This window comes from Eurosta solidaginis, chromosome 5 (genome assembly GCF_040869045.1).
Source record: "Eurosta solidaginis isolate ZX-2024a chromosome 5, ASM4086904v1, whole genome shotgun sequence".
Classification (NCBI taxonomy): domain Eukaryota; kingdom Metazoa; phylum Arthropoda; class Insecta; order Diptera; family Tephritidae; genus Eurosta; species Eurosta solidaginis.
The window spans coordinates 192,900,885-192,920,364 of NC_090323.1; the positions used below are offsets into that span (position 1 = coordinate 192,900,885).

Sequence of the window (19,480 nt, forward strand, 5' to 3'; positions counted from 1 at the left end):
CTATGATATATTAGAATAAATAGCACCAAGTTTGATGATTTTATATTGGAAATTGGAGAAATTGCCAAAAATCTTTCTATCTGAACGATCGGTTGTATGGGATATATACTATATATAGCTCCGATCAAAGTGATTTTTTCAGAAAATCTTCTATGATATATTAGAATAAATATCACCAAGTTTGACGTTTTTATATTGGAAATTAAGGGAGAAATTGCCAAAAATCTTTCTATCTGAACGATCAGTTGTATGGGATATAACTATATATAGCTCCTATCAAAGTGATTTTTTCAGAATATCTTCTATGATATATTAGAATAAATATCGCCAAGTTTGACGTTTTTATATTGGAAATTAAGGGAGAAATTGCCAAAAATCTTTCTATCTGAACGATCGGTTGTATGGGATATATACTATATATGGCTCCAATCAAAGTAATTTTTTCAGAAAATCTTCTGTGATATATTAAAATATATATCACCGAGTTTCACGTTTATACTTTCTAAATTAAGGAAGAAATGGCCAAAAATCTTTCTATCTGAACGATCAGTTGTATGGGATATAACTATATATAGATGCGATCGAAGTGATTTTTTCAGAATATCTTCTATGATATATTAGAATATATATCACCGAGTTTCTCGTTTTTATATTGGAAATTAAGGGAGAAATTGCCAAAAATCTTTCTATCTGAACGATCGGTTGTATGGGATATATACTATATATAGCTCCGATCAAAGTGAGTTTTTCAGAAAATCTTCTATGATATATTAGAATAAATATCACCAAGTTTGACGTTCCGATCAAAGTGATTTTTTCAGAAAATCTTCTATGATATATTATTATAAATATCACCAAGTTTGACGTTTTTAAATTGGAAATTAAGGGAGAAATTGCCAAAAATCTTTCTATCTGAACGATCGGTTGTATGGGATATATACTATATATAGCTCCGATCAAAGTGATTTTTTCATAAAATCTTCTATGATATATTAGAATAAATATCACCAAGTTTGACGTTTTATATTGGAAATTAAGGGAGAAATTGCCAAAAATCTTTCTATCTGAACGATCGGTTGTATGGGATATATACTATATATAGCTCCGATCAAAGTAATTTTTTCAGAAAATCTTTTATGATATATTAAAATATATATCACCGAGTTTCACGTTTATACTTTCTAAATTAAGGGAGAAATGGCCAAAAATCGTTCTATCTGAACGATCGGTTGTATGGGATATATACTATATATAGCCCCGATCAAAGTGATTTTTTCAGAAAATCTTCTATGATATATTAGAATACATATCACCAAGTTTGACGTTTTTATATTGGAAATTAGGGGAGAAATTGCCAAAAATCTTTCTATCTGAACGATCGGTTGTATGGGATATATACTATATATAGCTCCGATCAAAGTGATTTTTTCATAAAATCTTCTATGATATATTATTATAAATATCACCAAGTTTGACGTTTTTATATTGGAAATTAAGGGAGAAATTGCCAAAAATCTTTCTATCTGAACGATCGGTTGTATGGGATATATACTATATATAGCTTCGATCAAAGTGATTTTTCCATAAAATCTTCTATGATATATTAGAATATATATCACCGAGTTTCACGTTTATACTTTCTAAATTGCGGCAGGAATGACCAAAATCGTCTTATCTGAACGATCGGTTGTATGAATGATTCCATGTTCATGAAAGGTATAAAAATGGCAAAAAACCCCCTTATCTGAACGATCGGTTGTATGGGATATATATTATTATAGCTCCGATCAAAGTGATTTTTTCAGAAAATCTTCTATGACATATTAAAATATATATCACCGAGTTTCACGTTTATAATTTCTAAATTAAGGGAGAAATGGCTAAAAATCTGTCTATCTGACCGATCGGTTGTATGGGATATATATTATATATAGCTCCGATCGAAATGATTTTTTCATGAAATCTTCTATGATATATTAGAATAAATATCACCAAGTTTAACGTTTTTATATTGGAAATTAAGGGAGAAATTGCCAAAAATCTTTCTATCTGAATGATCGGTTGTATGGGATATATACTATATATAGCCCCGATCAAAGTGATTTTTTCAGAAAATCTTCTATGACACATTAAAATATATATCACCGAGTTTCACGTTTATACTTTCTAAATTGCGGCAGGAATGACCAAAATCGTCTTATCTGAACGATCGGTTGTATGTGAGATATATTTAATACTGGTCCGATCCTACCGGATCCGACAAATGTCTAATATAATACAAAAATACATCCTTGTGCCAAATTTCATTGAGATATCTCAAATTTTGAGGAACTAGTTTGCGTTCAAACAGACAGACGGACGGACAGACGGACGGATGGACAGGCGGACATGGCTATATCAACTCAGTTCGTCGCCCTGATCAATTCGGTATACTTAATGGTGAGTCTATCTTCTATATTTCTCAACGTTACAAACATCAGACCAAAGTTAATATACCATTTCATGTTCATGAAAGGTATAAAAAGAATGTTAAAAACAATAGCAACAACATCAAGTAACAATTTCAGTTCATGCGTTTAATGTGCTGTACAGGTTTGTGTTTTTATTACACGTTGTTTTTGGTTTTTTTGTTACATGTTTTGTTGTTTGTAGATTATTTCGTTAGTTCTTTTGTTGTAATTTTGTTGTATTTACTTTTTGCATTAAAAGTAGGGTGCCTGAAGTCGTTGTTCAAAGCAAAAAGAATGAGACATCTCTGTATGTACGTGCACGGTGAAGGTGTCGTGGACGATAATTATGTCGATATTTGATAATCATGATGATGACGTCGACAAAACAGTGTTTTGTGTGGAGAAAAAGTTGTATACAAAATTATGAGGAGAAAACCAAATTGTTTGTTGAAAATCCCCCGAGAGCTAGAGAAGTTTGTTTGTTTGTATGCATATTAAATTCAAAAATTTTTTTTTAATTTCTTAAATTCTGAAATGGATCACAGCTAAATGAGTTGTTAAAGAAAAAAACTAAGTTTTTAATATTACAAAGAAAAACTTTGGTGAGAAATCCTACAAAAACTTTTCAGATATATAAAAAACAAATATTTTCCAAAATGTTTAGACAAAAGTTGTAAAATTCAATAAAAAAATTTTAGAATAAAAATTATAAAAAGGAATTCTTGAAATTGCAGTATTGAATCGCTTTCAAGGTCTTAAATTTTCCCAAATTGAAACGAAATTGTTGTGAAAATTTATCAAATGAAATAGGTTACAATTAGAGTAACAAAAACTTGTTTTTCAGTACATAATTGTATTGAAAGTTAAAAAAAATAAAATAAATTTATAATTTTTTGTTTTTGTTTTTTTTTTTTTTTTTTTTAAAGTGATGACAGCGGAAGTTGAAGATGCGTGTATTGTGTAAAAAAAATTCAAAAATACTTAAAAAAAAATGTTTAAATTATTTAAATTTTGGAATTGACCACAATTGAATAATAACGGGTGAATAAGAATAGAGAGCTTGGGAAAATATTTCAAAAAAATACGAAAAATATGTATATTGGGATAAAAATTTAAATGTTAAAGCCTTTCGATATGCGCACCCTTTTTTAATTCTTTTTTTTTTAATAAAAATGATAAAAAACTTACTGGTATAAAAATTTGTCAATTTAATTGTTTAGCAAACATTGAAAGCGAAAACTATATTTTTTGTATTTAAATAGAAATTAAAAAAAGGACGTGTGGCACTCGGGGACTGCCGCGGTAAAGCTATTGCATATTATCAACTTATGCAATTATAATATTTATGCAACATTTTGGTTTCTTTGATATTAATTCAAGTTTTGTCTTTGATATTAATTCAAGTTAACCTTTTTAAGCGTGGTGACCGATAAGAAAACAAATTTTTTGCTTTTAAGTCGGAGTCATTGGTGACGTATGTCGTATCGCTGTATCCGTATCCCTAACGTAATCACCTGTTTATCGTTACGACGGTAAACAAAACCCAATTGGTTGGCTACGATACGGTTACGACCTTAGCGGCACCAATAATCGATTGCATTGATTCTCATAAGGTTGGTCGAATCAGCTGTTAAAAGGTTACCGATACGGTTACCGATAAAGCACCAATGTCTCCAGCTTTATTGAATAAATGAGAAGTTAATATTTAGCTTTCACTTTAACTTTAACTTTAACTTTCACTTTAACTTTAACATTCGCTTTAACTTTAACTTTAACTTTAACTTTAACTTTAACATTCACTTTAACTTTAATTTTAACTTTATTTTTAACTTTAACTTTAACATTCACTTTAACTTTAATTTTAACTTTTACTTTAACTTTAACTTTAACTTTAACTTGAACTTTAACTTTAACTTCCACTTTAACTTGAACTTTATTTTTAACTTTAACTTTCACTTTAACTTTAACTTTCACTTTAACTTTAACTTTAACTTTGACTTTGACTTTAACTTTAACTTTAACCTTAACTTTAACTTTAATTTTAATTTTAACTTTCACTTTAACTTTAACTTTATTTTTAACTTTAACTTTAACATTCACTTTAACTTTAGCTTTAACTTTAACTTTAACTTTAACCTTAACCTTAACTTTAACTTTAACTTTAACTTTAACTCTAACTTTAACTTTAACTTTAATTTTAACTTTAACCTTAACTTTAACTTTAACTTTAACTTTATTTTTAACTTTAACTTTCGCTTTAACTTTAACATTCACTTTAACTTTAACTTTAACTTTTACTTTATGATCCGGGGTGGGCGTGAGCTTAGCACCTGCTAACAAGCCAACCTAATATAAACGCACGCAAGTCATTTCCTGTCAAAAATGTCTCATGCACATAGAACTTGTATGAGAGCAACTCAAATTGAATTTGCTGCGTGAAAACCTAACTCGATTTCCAATTTTTGTTCTGCGTGACATTTAGATTTGACGTTTGCACACATGCTTTACATTGTCGCAACGCATGCTTATTTGGGTTAGGGCAAAAAACGCCGGTTGTTTGCGTGCGCTAAAAAAACGCAGTGCGGTTTTATAAAGTTGGCTTGTAAGCGACCAAATATGTATACGATAAGCGATAGCACAATGGCTACTTCGTGAAAATCAACGACAGCTCTTTTAGTTTGATTTCGATGGTCGTACGGTGAGGAAGTATCGCACGCGCGCTTAAAACAGAGTACCAAAGACTGCATGTGACACATGTTCACCGTTCAAGCATTGAAATCAAACTAAATAAATAATTGATTTTGCCTTCGTGCTCGCTACGCGTTCGTGTTTACTAACACATCCTCAATTTGGTAACCTGCCCACCGCTGATTATGATAGAGATCCAATATTATGTATTTGGCCTGTTGCTAACACCGAACCTTTACGAACGTTTTCGAACCTTTTCGGATCTTTTTTGACAAATATCCGTTACGATTTTTTTGATTTAGTCGCCAAGCCCGCCATAAAATCTATGCAATAGCTTAAAACTATATTTTTTGTATTTCAATAAAAATTAAAAACTATATTTTAAAATTTACTGGTATAAAAATTAAAAACAATATTTTAAAATTTACTGGTATAAAAATTTGTAAAATAATTTTACATTTAGCTATACAGGTTAGCGCAGCGTGCCTAAAGCGTGATGATGAAGGCTTAGCACCCTTCTAAATGGATCTATCTGCGCAGCTATGGCAGGTTGTCTGAAAAATTGTCTACTTACTATTCCAAAAACAAAAAATAAAATTTTTCAATTATAGAAAAATTAAAAAAAAAAACAATAACGTGCAGTAGAATGTCAAGTCAAAAGAAAATTTTAATTGATTTATTTTAACTGAAATATTAAAGTAAAAGGCGCTGTATGGGAAATAATCAAGAAGAAGCAATCAGCTGTTGGCATCTGATACTGAACTCACATTGATTTCTTCTATGCAGTAAAACATTGATACATATATTTAGCTTCGTTCTGTATTTAGCAAAATTGTATTTGAGCAAAATTGTTCAAACAAAAGTATCATTTAAAGTATCGTGTGTTTGTTCGCTGTGAATTGTGCAGGCAAACTTGCTTTGAGTGAGACATTTATGTGTCAAATACATAGCATTCGCTAGCGTTATTCTACTTCGGGAGTATATTTGTAAGTATGTATGTATCTTCATTTCATATCAACTTGGCGTATGAATGTACTTATTTATGCTTGTTGCCGTGTTAATCCAACAAAAATGGTTAAGAATACAGAAACCTCTTGAAAAATTCTCTTTCGTTAAAAATTTTAAACATTTCTTTAAAATTCTTAAACAAAAGTTTTTTTGCTATATGTTTGCGTGTTTATGCTAATGTTGTTGCACTAAAGAGATTTAGTCCATCTAACTCTATATATATACTTAAAGAAGGATGTATGTTTGTATGCAGTTTATGGACTCCGTAGTCACTCTGCCGATTTGCGGAGAATTGGACCAGGGACCGATCTATTCGATAAATTTATAATCACAGCTCCATTTACAGGTAGTCCTTTGCCTGATTAGTATGTACGTTGCCAATTTGTCTGAAATGAACTAGGGACCGGTCTATTCGAACAAGCTCTATTCATGGTGCGATTTGCCTGAAATTTGGTATTTAGCTAGCCATTTGTCTAGCTTTTTCCGGGAAATGGAGCAGGGACCGCCTGAGACTGGGACTGAGACTGGGACTAGGGCTGGGACTAGAACCAGGACTGGGACTGGAACCAGGGATGGGACTGGAACTAGGACTGGGCCTGCAACTGCAACTGGGACTGGGAATAAGACATGGAAAGGAATAAGACGAACTAGAGACAAGAGAAAAAAGGGAAAGAGAAAGAGATAGAGTTAGACGAAGAGATAGAGATAAGGATATATGGACTGAAAATAAGTGAGGGAAAAGACGGAGAGGAAGAAAGAAAAGCAAAAAAAGAGAAAAAAGAGAAAGGCAAGGGGAAGAGTAAAAAAAGGATAAGGAAAAGATGGGGAGAGGTCGAGGTAAGACGAGTAAAACGTAAAAACTTCTTTAAACTTTTGCAGATATACCAAAGTTGGGGCAGAACAATGTCTGTCGGGTCTGATAGTTTTTAGTATAAAATATCATCTTATTAAAAAAAAGTTCCAAACAAATTTTTTTTAAATCTACGAATACTTGTTTTAAATGCAACAAATTAATTTTAATTGTTTGCTTGTCGGTTTTTACCACTGTACTACTTAACCATTAACATTGAATTTTTACGTATAGAAACATGTCTGTATGTATGAATGTCCATAAATATACAAATTTGCGTACGTCAGCAATGCTAGTTGCCTTATTGTTGTTGTTGTTCCAGCATCTTTTTCTATTTATAAAATTTTAGATATCAACAAATTAAATTTTATACTTTGCTCAATTTATGAAAATTTTTCAAAATTTCCGGAAGTGCACTAATATTGTTGCAAAAAACACACACATACACAAACATAAACATTTCGATTTGTAGGTTATTGATGGATGTTCATATATTGAAAGGCCTTTCACCATCCCCACGCCATTGTCTCTAGAGCAAGGCATCACTTCATGCTTCTCCAAGACTCGTGTACAAGTACTTAGTAATAATAACAACAACAATATCGATTTTGATTTTTTTTTTTCTATTTATTCACGTCTAGCTTGTTATTGGCAATCGCACATACAACCTCGCTTGCGTCTCGACATCTCAGACTGGGCTAAAATGTGCAAATTGAATTTACATTTGAAAATCGTCAAGCTTTTGGTTGACGGTGAAAGCATCTTTGGAAGAGGGAGTGGGGGCGGTGATTGGATGTGCCATTTTAGTCGCAGTTTAATGTGAAGAAAGGAAATGTTGCAAGGTGACTTAGCGTGAATTTTTAAAGACGATGAAAAATGTTTTGGACGTAAAATTTACATGTTAGTATGAATGTGTATATGTATTTGTAGTTGTATGTATGTACATATGTGTTGTATATGGCATGCATATACCAGTGATTGCCAACACAGTGAGTACTTATCCACGCTCATAACTACTTTTTTATACTCAGTTGAGCAGAGCTCACAGAGTATATTAAGTTTGATTGGATAACGGTTGGTTGTACATATATAAAGGAATCGAGATAGATATAGACTTCCATATATCAAAATAATCAGGATCGAAAAAAAATTCGATTAAGCCATGTCCGTCCGTCCGTCCGTTAACACGATGACTTGAGTAAATTTTGAGGTATCTTGATGAAATTTGGTATGTAGGTTCCCGAGCACTCATCTCAGATCGCTATTTAAAATGAACGATATCGGACTATAACCACGCCCACTTTTTCGATATCGAAAATTTCGAAAAACCGAAAAAGTCCAATAATTCATTACCAAAGACAGATAAAGCGACGAAACTTGCTAGATGAGTTGAATTTATGACGCAGAATAGAAAATTAGTAAAATTTTGGACAATGGGCGTGGCACCGCCCACTTTTAGAAGAAGGCAATTTAAAATTTTTGCAAGCTGTACTTTGTCAGTCATTGAAGATATCATGATGAAGTTTGGCAGGGACGTTACTCCTATTACTGTATGTATGCCTAATAAAAATTAGCAAAATCGGAGAAGGACCACGCCCACTTTAAAAAAAAAATGTTTAAAGTAAAATTTTAACAAAAAAATTAATATCTTTACAGTATATAAGTAAATTATGTCAACATTCAACTCCAGTAATGATATGGTGCAACAAAATACAAAAATAAAAGAAAATTTCAAAATGGGCGTGGCTCCGCCCTTTTTCATTTTATTTGTCTAGGATACTTTTAACGCCATAAGTCGAACAAAAATTAACCAATCCTTTTGAAATTTGGAAGGGGCATAGATTTTATGATGTTAACTGTTTTCTGCGAAATCGGTTGATGCCACGCCCAGTTTTTATACACAGTCGTTCGTCTGTCCTTCCGCATGGCCGTTAACACGATAACTTGAGCAAAAATCGACATATCTTTAATGAACTTAGTTCACGTACTTACTTGAACTCACTTTATCTTGGTATGAAAAATGAACGAAATCCGACAATGACCACGCCCACTTTTTCGATATCGAAAATTACGAAAAATGAAAAAAATGCCATAATTCTATACCAAATACGAAAAAAGGGATGAAACATGGTGAGGTAATTGGATTGGTTTATTGACGCGAAATATAACTTTAGAAAAAACTTTATAAAATGGTTGTGACACCTACCATATTAAGTAGAAGAAAATGAAAAAGTTCTGCAGGGCGAAATAAAAAACCCTTAAAATCTTGGCAGGTATTAAATATATAAATAAATTAGCGGTATCCAACAGATGATGTCCTGGCTCACCCTGGTCCACATTTTGGTCGATATCTGGAAAACGCCTTCACATGTACAACTACCACCACTCCCTTTTAAAACTCTCATTAATACCTTTAATTTGATACCCATATCGTACAAACACATTCTACAGTCACCCCTGGTCCACCTTTATGGCGATATTGTGAAACGGCGTCCACCTATGGAACTAAGGATTACTCCCTTTTAAAATACTCATTAACATCTTTCGTTTGATACCCATATTGTACAAACGCATTCTAGGGTCACACCTGGTCCACCTTTATGGCGATATCTCGAAACGGCGTCCACCTGTGAAACTAAGCATCACTCCCTTTTAAAATACTCATTAACACCTTTCTTTTGATATCCATATTGTACAAACAAATTCTAGGGTCACCCCTGGTCCACCTTTGTGGCGATATCTCGAAACGGCGTCCACCTATGGAACTAAGGATTACTCTCTTTTAAAATACTCATTAACACCTTTTTTTGATACCCATATTGTACAAACAAATTCTAGGGTCACCCCTGGTCCACCTTTATGGCGATATCTCGAAACGGCGTCCACCTATGGAACTAAGGATTACTCCGTTTTAAAGTACTCATTAACACCTTTCATTTGATACCCATATCGTACAAACGCATTCTAGAGTCACCCCTGGTCCACCTTTATGGCGATATCTCGAAAAGGCGACCACCTATACAACTACCACCACTCCCTTTTAAAACCCTCCTTAATACCTTTAATTTGATACCCATATCGTAAAAACAAATTCTAGGGTCACACCTGGTCCACCTTTATGGCTATATCCCTAAATGGCGTCCACCTATAGAACTATGGCCCACTCCCTCATAAAATACTCTTTAACACCTTTCATTTGATACCCATATTGTACAAACAAATTCTAGGGTCACCCCTGGTCCACCTTTATGGCAATATTTCGAAACGGCGTCCACCTATGGAACTAAGGATTACTCCCTTTTAAAATACTCATTAACACCTTTCATTTGATACCCATATCGTACAAACGATTTCTAGAGTCAACCCTGATCCACCTTTATGGCTATATCCCTAAATGGCGTCCACCTATATAACTATGGCCCACTCCCTCATAAAATACTCTTTAACACCTTTCATTTGATACCCATCTTGTACAAACAAATTCTAAAGTCAACCCTGATCCACCGTTATGGCGATATCCCTAAATGGCGTCCACCTATAGAACTATGGCCCACTCCTTCATAAAATACTCTTTAATGCCTTTCATTTGATAGACATGTCATACAAACACATTCCAGGGTTTCCCTCGGTTCATTTTCCTACATGGTTATTTTCCCTTATGTTGTCACCATAGCTCTCAACTGAGTATGTAATGTTCGGTTACACCCGAACTTAATCTTCCTTACTTGTTACTCTTACGCCTGTGCGTGAGTTTGACGATTTAGTAGGTGGAGCACATGCACAATAGAAATCGGTGAACAGATTCACACCTATTTTTAAGTCTTTCGCATCATACGCTCCATGAGGCCATTATGTCTGCATGACATTTCAACACCAACTGCTTTTGAGGTGGGTACTTTTTAATATCTTTAGATACAAGGAGATCCCAATGGGTTAAGGCAGGCGAAATGCGGATGACCGCCTCCTTGCAGTGCGGTGAGGTTATACATTGTAGTACGATGTCCGACATACTACCGCAGATGTAAGAGCTTGGGAGCTTTATGTTTTGAATATTAAATTGCTTCCATGGGTCCATGGGTCAAGGGTTTTTTGAAGTTAGATCCGTACTGGAACACGTGAGCTTCGAAACACAGTCCCTATGTTTTGAAGACTTGTTTCGAATAATATTCTTTTTTTATGGAACATTCTGTAAACAAAATTTATTTAGTCCAGAGCTGGGAAACTTACGATTTAATATTACGACAAATGTAAACGTAATCATTACAATTAAGGATTACAATTAAAGTAACTGCCATCATAAAATTGACGATTACGATTACAGCAATTGAAATGTTTAGGATTACAAATACTTTAGTCGTAGTTTGAAAAAATTTTGATTACAGTTACTGTCATCAATATCGTATAAGTGTGGGGATTACAATAACAGTAATCGCATTTTAATTCTTATCGTCATCCTCAATTCCCTAGCTTTGATTTTGTTCAATCATCGTCATTAACTGTCGCTGAACCACCTAAGCGATTTTGGCCGTTTAATAACAAGTCACGCTAGCTGTCCCTTTTTCGCGATAAATGAAGCCAATTGGGAGCTCCAATGGAGATTAAGTGCCCCTTCACCTACCTCTGCAAACCCAGTAAAGGTCTCGCCATTCATCTACTTAAATGTTGTTGCCGATAGGAATTCTTCTTTAGTCGGGGTAGAGCGTCTTCTTCCATTCTCATACACGATATAGCGAGCGAGGCGTTTGGACTTTTATTTGTCGCACTATGCTCACGGCGACGTCAAGCTCGTAGGGTTGTTATTAAGTCTTCTTCTTTACACATTGTTACCATCACAGACAGAACTATACATTTTCTCGGATAGCTAACTTAGACAACGTTTTTACAACTTACTTACTTACTTAATTGGCGCTTAACCGTCTAAACGGTTATGGCCGTCCAACAAGGCGCGCCAGTCGCTCCTTCGCTCCGCCAACCGGCGCCAATTGGTCACACCAAGGGAGTTTAAATCGTTTTCCACCTGGTCCTTCCAACGGAGTGGGGGCCGCCCTCTACCTCTGATTCCATAGGCGGGTTCCGATAGAAACACTTTCTTGGCCGGAGCATCATCTTTCATTCGCATAACATGGCCTAGCCAGCGCAGCCGCTGCGGGTTAATTCGCTGGACTATGTTGATGTCTGCGTATAGATCGTACAGCTCATCATTAAATCTTCTTCGGTACTCGCCATCGCCAACGCGTAGAGGGCCATAAATCTTTCGAAGAACTTTTCTCTCGAACACTCCCAAAGCCGCTTCATCTGCTGTTGTCATGGTCCATGCTTCTGCCCCATATAGCAGGACGGGTACGATAAGTGACTTGTAGAGTATTATTTTCGTTCGCTGAGAGAGGACTTTACTTTTCAATTGCCTACCTAGTCCAAAGTAGCATTTATTGGCAAGATTAATTCTTCGCTGGATTTCAGTGCTGATGTTGTTGCTAGTGTTGATGCTGGTTCCCAAATAAACGAAGTCTTTTACTATTTCGAAATTATGGCTGCCAACAGTAGCGTGGTTGCCAAGGCGCATATGCGCTGACTCTTTGCTCGATGACAGCAGGTACTTCGTTTTTTCCTCACTCACCATCAAACCCATCTTTACGGCTTCTTTTTACAGTTTGGAGTAAGCAGAGCTAACAGCGCGGGTGCTTAGGCCGATGTTATCAATGTTATCAGCATATGCCAGTAATTGCACGCTTTTATAGTATATTGTTCCAGTGCGGTTAAGTTCTGCAGCTAGTATAATTTTCTCCAGCATCAAATTAAAGAAATCGCACGATAGGGGGTCACCCTGTCTGAAACCTCGTTTAGTTTCGAACGGCTCGGAGAGGTCCTTCCCAATTCTGACTGAGCTGATGGTGTTGCTCTACGTCATTTTGCACAGCCGTGTAAGTTTTGCCGGGAAACCAAATTCAGACATAGCGGCATATAGGCAGCTCCTTTTCGTGCTGTCGAAGGCGACTTTAAAGTCGACGAAAAGGTGATGTGTGTCGATTCTTTTTTCACGGGTTTTTTCCAAGATTTGGCGCATTGTGAAAATCTGGTCGATGGTAGATTTACCAGGTCTGAAGCCGCAAGGTCCAATCAGCCGGTTCACGGTGGGCTTCAATCTTTCGCACAATACAGTTGAAATGACCTTATATGCGATATTGAGAAGGCTGATTCCACGATAGTAGTATTTTAGATTGCAGTATCCCCCTTCTTGTGGACTGGGCAAAGAACACTTAGATTCCAACCGTCGGGCATGCACTCTTCCGCCCATATTTTGCTAAGAAGCTGCTGCATGCGCCTTACCAACTCTCGCCGCCGTACTTGAATAGCTCTGCAGGCAATCCATCAGCGCCCACGGCCTTGTTGTTTTTCAATCTGGTCATTGCTATTCTAACTTCGTCATAATCGGGCGGGGGGACAAATATTCCATCATCATCGACAGCGGGATCGGGTTCTTCATCTCTGCACTGCGAATTGCTGCCTCCATTTAGGAGAACAGAGAAGTGTTCCCTCCATAATCTAAGCACCCTCTGGACATCAGTTACAAGGTCGCCGCTTTCGTTCCTACAGGAGTTTACCCCGGTATTAAAACCTTCCGTCTGTCGCCGTATTTTTTAGTAACATTTTCGGGCGTTATTCCTGGTGGCTAGCAGCTCAAGCTCCTCGCACTTACGCCTTTCTGCTTCTGCTTTCTTCTTCCTGAAAAGGCGTCTCGCTTCCTTTTTCAACTCACGATAGCGTTCACACACCCCTCTTGTCGCGCTCGCTTTTAACGTAGCCCTGTAGGCAGCGTCTTTTCTTTCAGTTGCAACGCGGGATTTACAACAGCTTTTTGAAAAAAAAAAATATTTTATTTGGGTTTGGGGGAGTGTTTTGGTCGAAAAATTTACCCCCTCGCCATTTTTTTTCGCAGGCTCGAAAATTATTTTTTTGAGTATGCTTATGCTGAACCCAAATCCTATCGAAAAATCGATGGCGCGATATCGGTTAACCTTCGTCCATACAAATCTACCCAGGTTAATAGGTATCTATGCGCGTTTCTTTATTTTTGACCCCAAGTGTTGCCAGAGAGGCACTTGAGGATTTTGTTACCTCCCTGATGGTACAATTTCTGCATGCTCGTGAAAATGCAGGTCGTTATCGAACTTCACACCCAATATTGTTTGGTCGGTGGTAGTCCCAAGTTACGCGAGTTGATAAAACTGGAAGGACTATGTTGTTTAATTTTACAACATAACTCATCAATGGGTGTGCCATAGCCTTTAGCCATTATAGTGCTGGAAATAGCAAATAATAATAACTCCATCACTTGGGGAAGGGAGCTCTATATATGTAAAAATTAAACAAAAATGGGGCAGGGCCGCAACCCTGGTTTAATTACTTAGTTTTGAATGTAACGTTCTTGATCTCGGCCGATGCCTCCCGACTACAGAGATAATTTTTGGTCCACCTTTTGAGATTGAGGAGTAGTTCGTTCCATGTCTTGCAGTCACATGCTGTGATTGACTGTGTCAGTGATAAGTGTAGCATTACGAGTACTGTTCAGACGTTTGTGGTTCAATCCGCAATTCATTTGTATGTTGACGACGTTTAGCGCGTTGGTAATGTTATGTAATTTTCGCAATGGTTGGCGATTCGCAGGTTTCCAGTGATTTGAAGAAGCAGAACACCTTCGTGTGTCTTAAGTGCTGGCGATAGGAGAGATATCGGACGAGCAATAGGAGAGATAAGAGACAAGTTGTAAAGATGGTGATGTTATGTAATTTTCGCAAGCCATGCTGGTGGTTGGCGAGTCGGAGGTTTCTAGTGATTTGAAGAAGCAGAACACCTTCAGGAGAGATAAGAGACAAGTTGAAAAGAAGTGGCAGGTATTTAAATCGCTCATACGCAGGTTTTTAAGCATCGACAAGGCAATCCCGTCCAGGTCTACTGCTTAAGATGTCTTAGCAAGTTTGATGGCTTCTTTAACCTCTCTGGCACTCACGGTATAGGAGACGCGCTATGTTTATGTTAGCCTGTCATATCTGTCAACCGAGGAATGCATTACATATTGCTGGCAGGAAGTCCTCACGCAACCGGCAGCACTTTAAAGCCAAAGGGGATATGTTACAATTCCTCAGATGTTTCTCTCATTCCGCTTGCTTGTGTTTATCCACATGCTGTTTGATGCGCAGGCATCTGTACCTTATTTGAGTGTCATCATTTCATTTCTGAAACTAGCAACAGGTGCAGAATCCTCGCACAGTAGTCTGCCCGACCAGATATGAAGAAGAAGCCGGTCAGAATGCTGGAGTGTCCTAAAGTCACAAGTTTATAGCCCATAGTGCTGGCTACTAGACCAAAACTTCATAGAATTGTTTGACCATCATATCATACAGCCAACGTTCAACTCTGGATGCGAGCCCTCGGTGTATACTAATAGCCCCGTTGTGGCAGTACACAGCAACCAAAGACTTCGTAGCCCCGTTCTACATGATAGCTTGCTGTGAGTAATAATCTCAAGCTACTTTACCCTCTCAGACAGCACCAGCAGGCACGCAACAGTTCCATTATTAAAATTGAGACAAACGAAGTCGCGAAATTCGTCACGATGATGTCATTTTTAAAACATACACACTTCAGTACGCAATACGTACATACATATGTACATACAAACATACATACATGGATATATAGTTCAGTCATAACGCACATAAAAAGCTTCAAACCTTTTAAACTTTTATTTTGTGACGAACTTAATTGAGAACCCTTTACGCGCATACATTTGCATATGCACTTATATACACACACACACGTATGTATGCATAACACATATATGAATTTGATATGGTCATTCTATAAAAATAGTTATCATTCGTAAATCAGGTAAATAAAATAATCAAATTAAATAAATATAAATTTCGCACTTATATATAACAACAACAACAACAGCGACCTAGCTTCACAAAGAGGCTTATGCACAAAAATTATTGGAGCAATTAGATTTCCTAATTTAAATGCACATCATCAATAAGTATTTAGTACTCACCATTAAAAAACAACAAGCACGGCGATTAACGGTTGAAACGCATAGACTGCAAACGCACTCAATATTTCACAGCACAACAACAACAAACACTTCCGATTCCGGTAGAAAAAGGAAATGGGTAAATTGCAATGGAATCACCGAATAGGAAAATCTTTTAAAACACAACAACAAACCCTGCACTTCTTAGGTCTTTTAGCGTCACTACTAAACTTGTCACCTTTTTTTTTTTTTTTTTTTGTTATAAACAAATATTTCACGTAAATATTACCGGCTTTTCACAAAACTCGCATGCAGCAGACAACGCTTCAAAAAATTCTCGTACCAATCGCAGTTGCACGTGTATTTTACTCTCGTATTTGTGTTGACTTTCGTTGTATCTCTCTTTTTTTATTTGCTTGGTTGGGGCGCGCTTTACATCGACCGTCGTTGATTCAACAATAATTTGTTCGTTCGCTTGAATCGCTTCCGTCTGACTGACGTGAAATTACGAAAAATATTCGAAGAATACGTGAAAAGCATGTTCGTTTGACGATTAGCGTTTGCCGCACCGCATTCAACAGCCTTACAACGATTCCAGCCGAACAGCTCCAGCAGCAGCCAAAAACGTCATTATCAATGCGAACATCATCACAAAGCAGAAACTAACTCGACCGGTGTTTGTTTATTTGTTTTTGTTATCTCTTTTTTATTGTTATTGTTATAATTTTTTTGGCGTTCATTATAGTTGTAGGTGTAGTAGTTGGTGGCTGACAATGAAGTCAATACAAAACCAAAAGAATGGTAAGAATGAAAGAAATAGGCTGGAGGGGTTTTGGTCGGTCAATATGACTAGGGAAGTGCGCTACATTTTGTTAAAAATTTATTTCAAGGTTCGATTCGAGCTCAAGGCCAGAATAATAATTTTTTCAAATTATTGTTATTTTTTAATTTTTCTAAATTTGAAAAATTGTATTTTGTTTTTGGAATAGTAAGTAGAAAATTTTTCAGACAACCTGCCATAGCTGCGCATATAGATCCATTTCGAAGGGTGCTAAGCCTTCATCATCAGTACACTTTAGGCACGCTGCGCTAACCGTTTAGCTATACAGCGGTGGTTTGTTTGACTGACAAATTGCTACTTCTATTCCTTCTTACAAACTATATTTATTCAGTGTTGCGCCATCTGTTGCAAATCAGACAAAACAAAAACAATTGTTAAAAATTTATTTCGGAAATTATTATTTTCTAGTTGGAGCTCAACGCGTATATACTGAGCTACAGTTATGTTATGTTTAAGCTCTCTTCGGAGGCAATCGCGCCTTACATTTATGTTTATTTATGTACCCATGCGCGCTAGGAGGTCCGCTGACAGTTGCCAGGTATAATGATTTGTCCTGGACCCAGATTATATTAAATTTAAAATATTTTGACGCCACCGCAATTGAGTTCAGGCATTCCCTTATCACCGTTGAACATAAGGATATAATAGCCGCTTGGCAATCGACTGAATTCTTTAACCGTATTTGCATTGGACAGGATGCCATCCATGACATCCTTACTTGCGACAACCTTCGCTTGGAAGACGCTGCAGTAATCAGGAAACTTAAATTTGCGGCTGCCATCGAGCTACTGACAGAAAACCACACCTCCAAGTTCGATCAATATACAATAGTCTGCCTTATCCGCGATGAATTCAAGGTTAATAAGAGTGCTGGAGTGCCCTAGATGAGAAAGCCAATAGGCCAGGTCACGATGCCTTACTGGTAGTCGGGTTGTGGCCACCTTTCCCACAATATCCGCCGGTTGTAAGGTCAGCATGGCACTCAATGCCAAGGAACTTGTTTTTGTAAGTCTCGCTGATACCGACCATCGCTGTGCGATGTACTTACACAAGAATATTGGTAGAATACGCCGTGTTAAGCGCGTCCCACCACTACTATGTCATAGAGCAAAATCGGCTTGACTGCAATTTCATAACGTCAAGGTACTACCCTCGTCGAGAGTCCCCAGCTCTTACCGTTGGCCTCTCTGCAGCAGTGCAAGATAACCAAGGCCCCCTAGCTTTACACTCAGAAAAAAAATTGAATGAAATGGCACTTAAGAAATTTTTTCCTCTTCGCATGGCCAAATTTCTTCAAGATGAGGAAAAATTCCTCAATTTGAAGAATTTTTCCTCATTTTGAAGAAATTTGGCCATGCGAATGAGGAAAAAATGTCTTAAGTGCCATTTCATTCAAGTTTTTTTCTGAGTGTAGCCCTCGCGAACGCAAGATATAAACTCGGAACATGTTCTACCGTTTCTCTGTCACCCGCACTTTCTTTATCTGCTGCCGCTGACAACGCCTAATTAATCCCATCATGAAAATGTGTGTCCAGAAGCGCCTTGACGGCACGTCACAACAACGTTGTTTTTTGAATGAGTCCAACGTTTATAGGGGTATTTATGGCAGCTCCTGATAGGTTTCCTTTTAATTGGCTCATTTATTATAATCTCATCACTGATTTAAGCATTCTGATTTGGCCTAGGCCGGATTAGTTTCCGTACGCTTTCTGGCTAAGCCTGCAGTTGCGCAAGAGAAATTTGGCCGGATATCTAGAACTATACCTGACGGGCTTTTACAGTGTTTAAGCATAAAAAGATCCGCACATAAACTCACATAGACTGAATGAGTCCATATTGTTACCAGAAGTTTGTTTAACAACCAAACTGAAAAACCCTATCAAAACCCTATCCAGGACGTATGTTATAAAATAATTCCGTCCTCTTGGCAAATACTAGAAGCTTTTTAAGACCTTTGCTACTTGCTGCTTGTAGATGTGACAGCTGTATCACTCCCAATAGATGGATTCTTAGCCTGACAATCACGAGTACAAAACGTGCTCGATCGTTTCCTCCTTCAACCCGCACTTCCCAGATCTGCTATCACCGACCAAGCCTAATTAAAAGGCATGTGACGGCAGAAGACAGTGTCCAGTCAGAATACCCGTGATGAGTCTACAGTTCACTCTTTTGATTGATAGGACTAACTTTGTTAGTCTAAGGTTGTAACACCTACACATGATCTTCGACACTTTGCAGTCCCGCGCTTGTGTCACGCCTCTCCCGCTTGGTCGATCATGATACTTCTCTTAATCTCGCCAAATCGAATTAGGTATTACCATTACTTGAAAGAGCCCCTTTTGAAAGGGTGCATATTTTATGGTTTCTGACCCTGCGTTCCAATGGAGAGCGATCCAAAGCACGATAAAACAATTTTGGATTAATTGCAACAACAATGTAATGCTGGTTATACAGTTTCTGCAATAGAGAAAACTGTTAATATACGTCGCCAACTCAAAAAGAGTTACTAATAACTCCACCCCGCACAGAGTTACATATCCTTTCTTTTTCGTAAAGTTTTGAATAAAGGCTTTCTCGGAGATTCTAGCATAACCTACCAATTGTTGTCTGAA

General features: G+C 36.8%; 1 protein-coding gene across 1 annotated transcript in view; it reads right to left on the reverse strand.

Annotated features, from left to right (window-relative positions):
- The window catches only part of Lmpt (Limpet), a 958,773-nt gene extending 942,265 nt beyond the window's left edge, over positions 1-16,508 (reverse strand). Inside the window, exon 1 of the mRNA XM_067787093.1 lies at positions 16,049-16,508. The gene's annotated coding sequence lies outside the window, so the exon portion shown is untranslated. The remainder of the gene's footprint in view (positions 1-16,048) is intronic.
- Between the last annotated feature and the right edge of the window lie 2,972 nt (positions 16,509-19,480).